Source organism: Lycium barbarum, chromosome 11, assembly GCF_019175385.1.
Source record: "Lycium barbarum isolate Lr01 chromosome 11, ASM1917538v2, whole genome shotgun sequence".
In the NCBI taxonomy this organism is placed as follows: domain Eukaryota; kingdom Viridiplantae; phylum Streptophyta; class Magnoliopsida; order Solanales; family Solanaceae; genus Lycium; species Lycium barbarum.
The window spans coordinates 83,724,504-83,732,587 of NC_083347.1; the positions used below are offsets into that span (position 1 = coordinate 83,724,504).

At 37.9% G+C, this 8,084-nt stretch overlaps 1 long non-coding RNA gene across 1 annotated transcript; it reads right to left on the reverse strand.

Moving 5' to 3' along the window:
* Nucleotides 1–4,306: 4,306 nt before the first annotated feature.
* On the reverse strand, nt 4,307–7,615 carry LOC132618021 (uncharacterized). The gene is made up of 3 exons (XR_009573919.1): nt 7,418–7,615; nt 7,265–7,321; nt 4,307–4,619 (listed from the first exon to the last, which is right to left on the reverse strand). It is a non-coding gene; the product is annotated as an uncharacterized LOC132618021 (long non-coding RNA).
* Between the last annotated feature and the right edge of the window lie 469 nt (nt 7,616–8,084).

Here is an 8,084-nt window from a genome sequence, read left to right on the forward strand (position 1 = left end):
AACGGTGCTTCTTATTTACATATACAGAAAACAGAACATTTCAGGAAACGGTGTCCTTTATTTACATTCACAGACGCCGAGTACATCGGTTCTCCCACCCCCCTCCCCAACAGTGTCCCAACATATTATATATATATATCGCATATACAGACGCCGTATCTGGCTCTCCCATATCCCGCGTCCGGGCATCCCGCGTCCGGGACGAAATCCAGCTGAATCAGGTGGTGATATAACAGTGGCCCTCCCCTTTCCCCATATACATATACATATACATATTCACATTCATATACATGTGTCATAAAATTGGCATGCATGAGAGCCCAAAGAAAGTCATGTGTCCATCGGAGTGACAGAAGGTCGGTAGCCTCCGATTACATTATGGAACAACCATAGTAGCTTTGTCTCACCTTGAAGGAATGAGTATTATGAGGCGAGACTACCAATGAACAGTGTCATTATGAGGAAAACATCAAATAGGGTCACAGGGTACAGTTTCATATACCTAGGACCTTTAGAGTAGTCATTACCTATAATAGAGTTGAGATATCAAGAATTAGTTTAACGTTTCCATATTTTCCTTTTCATAGCAGAACATTTTGCCAACACATCTACCGTAGGCATTTTCTCATCTTGGACTACATCGTTATCATTATAAGATCATATTCATCATCTTAGTCATGGAATCATCTTTGTCATACTTATCATAGGCATATTCCCTTTCTTAACATCATCATTATCATTGTCATCACAGAAGTATCCTCATTAGCATAGTTACAGTACTTGTCATTCGGTGAACGGAATACGGATCAAGGGTTTCTTTGGATTCTGCTTCAAAATAAATCAAACGGAACAATAAGGAAAATCCGGGGACCATGGGCCCACCTCGGGTCAAATGAGGCGGCGTACCAAATTTACATATGTTACATGTCATGGCGTTACTTGTGAAGGTTTTAGGGTAGTCGGGTCCTATTTATGCGAGTTCTAGAGGTTTAGGAAATTCTTCCAACATTTTGCACACTTTTTAGTTCAATTCTACTGATTGAAAAAGAGAAAACTTTAGGCGCGGGTTCCGAAGGGTAGAGTTATTCCCGAGGCTCATATCCAACATATTCTGTCTAAGACATGCCAGAGAAAGAAGGGTGAAGCCTTACATACCTCTTTCCGCTCCTTATGGTACTCCAAATTCAAGTTGCAAATCCGCCAAAATCTACAATTTGGTCATGTTCACCAAACATTGGTTAGTGCATTTAGGAGTTGATTCTTTAAAGAAACACTTTGTCTGCCGAAATTTCGGCAGCATTTCCCCTGTAATTACGTCATCCCCGAGATTCTAACTCGGCCAATTTCCAATCCACAGCAACCCGGGAATGTAACCCGGCCAAATTATCCACAACTACACTAACAATTATGCCAACAACATCAACACTTGATTCAAGAATATTCCCAACAACAATACCAACATTTTACATATTAATAACATCATTTCTATAATCACAAGAAACCACATTCATGTCACTTCAACCCCTTCAACATTCCCATAACAATTATAAATTCCTTTTAAACCATTAAATCTACATTTTGTATCATAGAATCTACAACTCCACAACTCGACAATCAAATTACTAAATAATATTAATTCATCATTTCAATCCAACACCACACATATATTCGGCCAACATACAACTCACATATTTTCATGCATTTTTATTCATCTTTACACATTACAACAACAAGCAAGGACTAGATAAAACTTGTTCATCATCACTACACAATAACACACATATTCGGCCACAACCACACACCACACGGCCACATCAACAACTTCCATATTTTCATGAATTACATCCTTTCCTACATGCTACAACGCTCACAACCATCCATAACACACAAGAGAGGATTGATTCTTACCTTGTTCCCTTTAAGTTTCCTCTTGGTTGGAGTTATAAAATTACGAGAAGTGAATGATTTTCTTGTTCCTAAAATTCCCCCATGTTGTAGAGAACCTTCCGGTTACTTGGAATGCAAGAAGGAAATATTTTTTGGCAATCAATATCCATGGCTTCCATTTTTTTTCCTCTTTCCATGGTGGCCGAAACATGGCCCCTTGTTCTTGCTCATTTCTCTCTTTTCTTGAAGTTTCATGAACTTGTGAGGATATATATAAAGTCTTATAAATTTTCTCCTCCACTTATCTATATTTATGAATAAGTCCCTCAAGAAAGAATATGGTTACATGTTCCCCCTTCTTTCCTTTCTCTAGAATTTTCCACCTTTTTCTTGATTTTTCTTGGAATTAATTTAAGAAGACCAATTGTCTTCTCTTACAAGCCTCAACCATGCACATGCAAAATTACCCTTATTAATTAAATATGGCATACACCACACACCATGTGACCATGTGGCCTTCTCTTGAATTTTCATGAACTTGGCGAAATTCCCATTTTACCCCTAGCCTTCCACATTATTTCCATTGACCACTTGCGAATTTCCCTTTTTACCCTTAACCTTTCTCAATATTTTCATACTACCAATGTTCGTAAATAATATTCACAACAACTTATACATTATAATAATTTTTTTTGAAAATGGTCATTCCCTTTTCTTCGTCACGACCACTTTGGAATATCCGAACGTATAAAATACGGGATATAACAACATTCATTCGTGGGACACCCTATTTATTTAATTCCATTTATTTATATTAGTTTCCGGGCTGCGTCCTGATAAGTTAGACATTTATTCCTTATTCTTAGAAGCTCCTTAGTATACATTCGAATGTGGGTAGAAGAAGAGTTGTTGTTTAACTCTTTCGAGCACACTATCATGTTTTGGTTGAATTATTTAAATTATAAAGACTTCCGCTGATTTAGTTCATATATTCATGATTTGTTACATTTATTTATGAACTGTTTGAGGTGAATATTGAACCTGGCGGGTTCAAGTGTTATTATTGTGTCGTTTAGGTTCTTCCGATGTTGTTCATGACGTCGGATGCCAATCACGTCTAGGGTAGGTTTTGTGGCATGACAGTTACTGACCTTATGTCACTCCGATAGAGTTATAGCTTTCTTTGGGCTCTCATGCATACCACTCATATTATATATATATATATATATATATATATATATATATATATATATATATATATATATATATATATATATATATATATATATATATATCTGTGTGTGTGTGTGTAGGGATATGGGGAAAGGTGAGGCGCTATAGACGCATAGCCACCAGATCAGTTGGTATATTATGATATCGTTCCGGACGCGGGATATAAGGTTAAATGGATCAGGCCGTTCGTTCCTCAGCTCTATTATATATATGTATATTGATCGGGCTGCACGTTCCGCAGCAATATTATATATGTGTATATATGGATCGGGCTGCACGTTCCGCAACAATATTTTATATATGTACATACGGATCGGGCTGCACGTTCCGCAGCACTTTCATGATACATATGCATGAGAAAGATTTTATGAAAAGCTCAGCATGCATGGTATCCGCCTTAAAAAGCACTCAGATGTACAGGTTACTCTTTTATCTCATGATATGTTTTATATTTCCATCACATCTTATTATTCATGCCTTACATACTCAGTACTCTGTTCGTGCTGACGTCCCTTCTTGTGGACGCTGCGTTCATGCTCGCAGGATCAGGTAACCAGTCGAGCGAGCCAGACCAGTAGGATCTCACTTTTGTCTCAGCCAGCGAGCTCCATTTGGACCGGAGATTCAGCCCTTTTTGGTATGCTATCTTGTTATGTACATATATGGGTATGGCAGGGCCTTGTCCTGTCTCTTCTACAGTCTGTATTCTATAGAGGTCTATAGACAGTGATGTGGAGCCGTGAAGTTATGCAGCCTCATAGGGGCTTGTTTTGTTCTACAGTACATGTAGCGGCCTGATCGGCTTGCGTTGCTACTCTAAGTATTTATGCTTATATGTATGTGTTGGCCGTGAGTTCTTAATACAGTGTCTCTTGTGTTGATTGTTTGGGAGACAATAGAACCCAGTTACAGATTGTGTATGGGCCCAGGATAGTCAGTGAGAAGTAAATGCAAGCATAGGAGTCCTTGGACAGTAGTGATCAGGCACTCGTCACGGCTCATCAGTTTAGGTCGTGACACTAGGAAGGAACTGCTTTGATACCACTTTTGTCACGACCCAACCGGAGGGCCATGACAGGCACCCGGAGCTAACCCACCGGGCATCTCTCATTATACTTCCACAATCATATCTAGGTGAGCCACATGACCTACTTAAAATCTCTATGCACCAATAATACACTTTCCATCAGGCTAAGGCACTTTTATATCATCGTCAACCACCATACCCATATATGTAAATACACAAGCCGACAAGGCTATCAAAATGATATACAAAAATATGAGCCGACAAGGCTAAGAGATATCTAGCTATACACAACTGTCTACGAGCCTCTAGATAGAGTATGTAACATCATAAGGATAGGACAGGACCCCGCCATGCCCATATATATATACACACAAAAGAATAGTACCAACAGCTGCAGCTCCGAATCAAAGGGAGCTCCTCTAAGTAGTCTCTGAATAAACAGCCTAAGGGTCAAGTCTGTCTCCCTGTCCACCTGCGGGCATGACGCAGCGTCCACAAATAAAAGGACGTCAGTACGAACAATGTAATGAATATGTAAGGCATAAGTAATAACACTATGAAAGCATAAAGGATAACATGGAGTAGTAGAGCCATTTATACCTCATGAGACGTTCATCACACTTACCTTTTTTCTAATGAAAACCTTCTATACATACTCATACACATATAGTAGTACTATACCCGGCCATGTAGGTTTGGTGTCATACATACCCGGCCATAACAAGGCTCAGTATTATACATACCCGGTCATAACAAGGCTCGGTCTTATACGTACCCAACTGTAGTGGTGTGCGCGCAGTACATATCATACCCGGCCACATAAGCTCGGTATTACCAAATAGCCATACATATATATATATACACAGAAGTACATAAGTGTCATCGACATTATCATCACTATATCTTTCCTTAGATGGTCAACTATCGTAGGATGAGATCAACAATATCATGAGAGTATCAAGACTTAGGATCTTTAACACTTCTAGAAATGGAGGCGTCATGGAAGACATGGTGAATTTCATGAATAGGTGTACAACAATGGGATCATGCCTTGAGAAGGAAGGGTTAGCCTTACATACCTTTATGTCTCCTTAGCTACTTAACGTTCTCCTCCGAAGCCGGAGAAATCTACATTTAATAGGGTTCATACCAAGGTTAGGCTTCAAAGACACCCTTAAGTTCAAACTAGTATAATTCGTAAGCTAGCGAAAATTGGGCAACATTTCCCCTATTTCATCTACTTCTACCAAATTGTAAAACAACTCCCAAACAACAACGACATTATCAAAAATACCATAATCAAGAGACTTCATTCAAGTTAAGCATCATTCAATCCCCAAAACTTCTTTTCATGATCATGCATAACAATAGCTACAACACAACACCATATATACTTACATACAACACTTCCCCAACATCATTAGTATCACCCATATCAAGATTATACTCATAACATGCCAAGAATAATAATTCAAGTTAACTTATAGCTCTTAATATCCTCAAGTTCATACTTGGACTCTCTTTTCACTTTTCTTCCTTTAACCACATGGTATAACAATCAAACAACCTTAACCATATGCAAAAAATGTAAAAAATTACCTTAATCACACAAGAATAAGCCTTGGATCAACTTACTTCCACTAAAGTGAAGTCTCCAACATCAACACCAAAGGAAATCTTGAGTTCCATAAACCCTAGCAAGCTTCTCGGTACTTGAATCTCTTTATTCTCTTAGATTTGGCTTGGATTAGTTTATGGACTTGGAGAGAGGGTTTTGGAGAGTTCTAGAATCTGATTTGGGGAAATAATGAGTCCAAATGATATAAAATGAAATATATAAAGCGTCACTTAAAAACCCATCAGGCAATTTGACGCCCACTTTGACGGACCGTCAAAATTCCTACGGTCTGTCAAAAGGCACCGTTAAAACTGCCCAGCCAAGCAGGCCTTACTGTGACTGTTTCAAGGTGGAGCTCCACCATTTGATGGGCCGTCAAATTCCATACAGTCCGTCAAAATGCTCCCATCCGACAAGTTGTTCTCTTTGGTTCGTTTGACTCCCAATCCTTATGGAACTTTCTTGGCACTTGTGTAACACTTCATTAACCATCTAAGGGGCCCTATAGCTCCTCCTCAAGTCATTACTAAAAAAATTATAACACAATTGTTACGAAATCTTCCCAAACATGACTCACATTCTACTTCCTTCGACGAACTTAATTCCACCGATTCATATGACTTCAGAATCTTGTGGTACACATTTAAAGTTATCAAATACTCTTCTTAATCTCATAAGGACTTCATGTCCACTTTAGGCTTACATTAGTTTACTCATAATGCAACAACTTAAAATTTCCGAGATGTAACACCATTGGGCATTGCATTATGGATTGAAGGGATAATTGAGTTGAGAAGAAATATGAATGTTTCTTTCAGTCATATACTTAGAGAGGGAAAGAAGTTGGCAGATGCTTTGGCAAATCAGGCTTTGGATAAAGCCTCAGTGCATTGCGAAACTTTTCATAACTTGAAGTCAATCTGTAGAAAGATCCTCAACAGTGATAAATCACAAGTGCCCTATTTGAGAATCAGATCTAGAGGATTAAGGGAGATAGATCTAACGCAGAGATGATGGACAGAATTCAAGGGGGTGTGACAAAAGGAAGGGACAAGGGATAAGAAGAGGAGCAGATTATTTTATCATTATGTTCAAATCTTATGGGAGGAGAACATAGTTGTATTTTGTACTAATTTTGTTTTCTTTTTTTGCAGGTCTAGGTGCAACAAAAAATACATATATCAACACAGTCATCTGAAAGAAAAAAATTGATACAAAAGCACAACAAAAACAAAATAGCAGGTTACAGCTCTAAGGGATTTCACTAACATATTTCAGCACAACAAAGCCAGATGGGAAAGGACCAAATTTTCGTGAGCACAAAATGGACCAGTCAAATGTGTGATGAGTCTCGAAGTTTCCAACACATAAAGGAATTTCGACATATATCATACAAACAAGCAGATCAACAGAAAATAACAAGATGCACTCAAGAGCATGTCACGAGTTACAAGGAATAGAGAAGCAGCTGAAGAATAGAGGAAGTAAGAACAAGATACCTGAGTTTATCTTCAATTGGTGTTGCAATATGGAGGAGATGAACAATCGAGTGTTCCCTAAACATACAGAGCGGAATTCCCACAAAAAAAATTATGAGCTTAAAAATGGAGATGGAAAAGAAACACAAGATAGATACAAATGTGAAATTTTACCTCAAGATCTTCAAAGTGGTACAAAGAAACAACGGATGAGGCAATCAAGATTTCATTATTAGAGGAGAGGATGCAGTCGACAACAACAGACCGAAAAAGCAGCAAATGAAAGTTTTAGGGCAAAGTCAAGTTTCCTAATTGGGATTTTTCGATTAGGGATGGGTCAGGTCCATATGGGCCAGATTTACATTCCAACAATGTTTATTATTTGGGGTTGGGTCACTTTTGGACCTACCCATTGTTTTTTGTTTGGACTTTGTTGATTTAAATAAAAAGGCCTGAAAGGGCATAATTAATTTTCTTTTTTTTTAAAACATTGGAGTTCTCATTTCTCCATCAATTTGAGGCAAAATCCATTTGTATGTTGCATTATTAGGGAGATTATGGCCCCCCTCTCAAGGATATCCCAAATAAAAAAAATATTGTATTCCTTGCGTCTCAATTTATGTGATGGATTTGACTACGCATAGAGGTTAAGAAAGAAAGAGTTTTTTCAAACTTTTATTTTAAAATAAGAGATAGATATTTGTGTAACTATAAATTATCTTATTATAGAAAAATATCATTCTTTTTGGGACCGACTAAAAGAAAAATAATGTCACATAAATCAGGATGGAGGAAGTGGTATGTAATTTTAATATATTTAATTCGAACCCATCCCAAAACT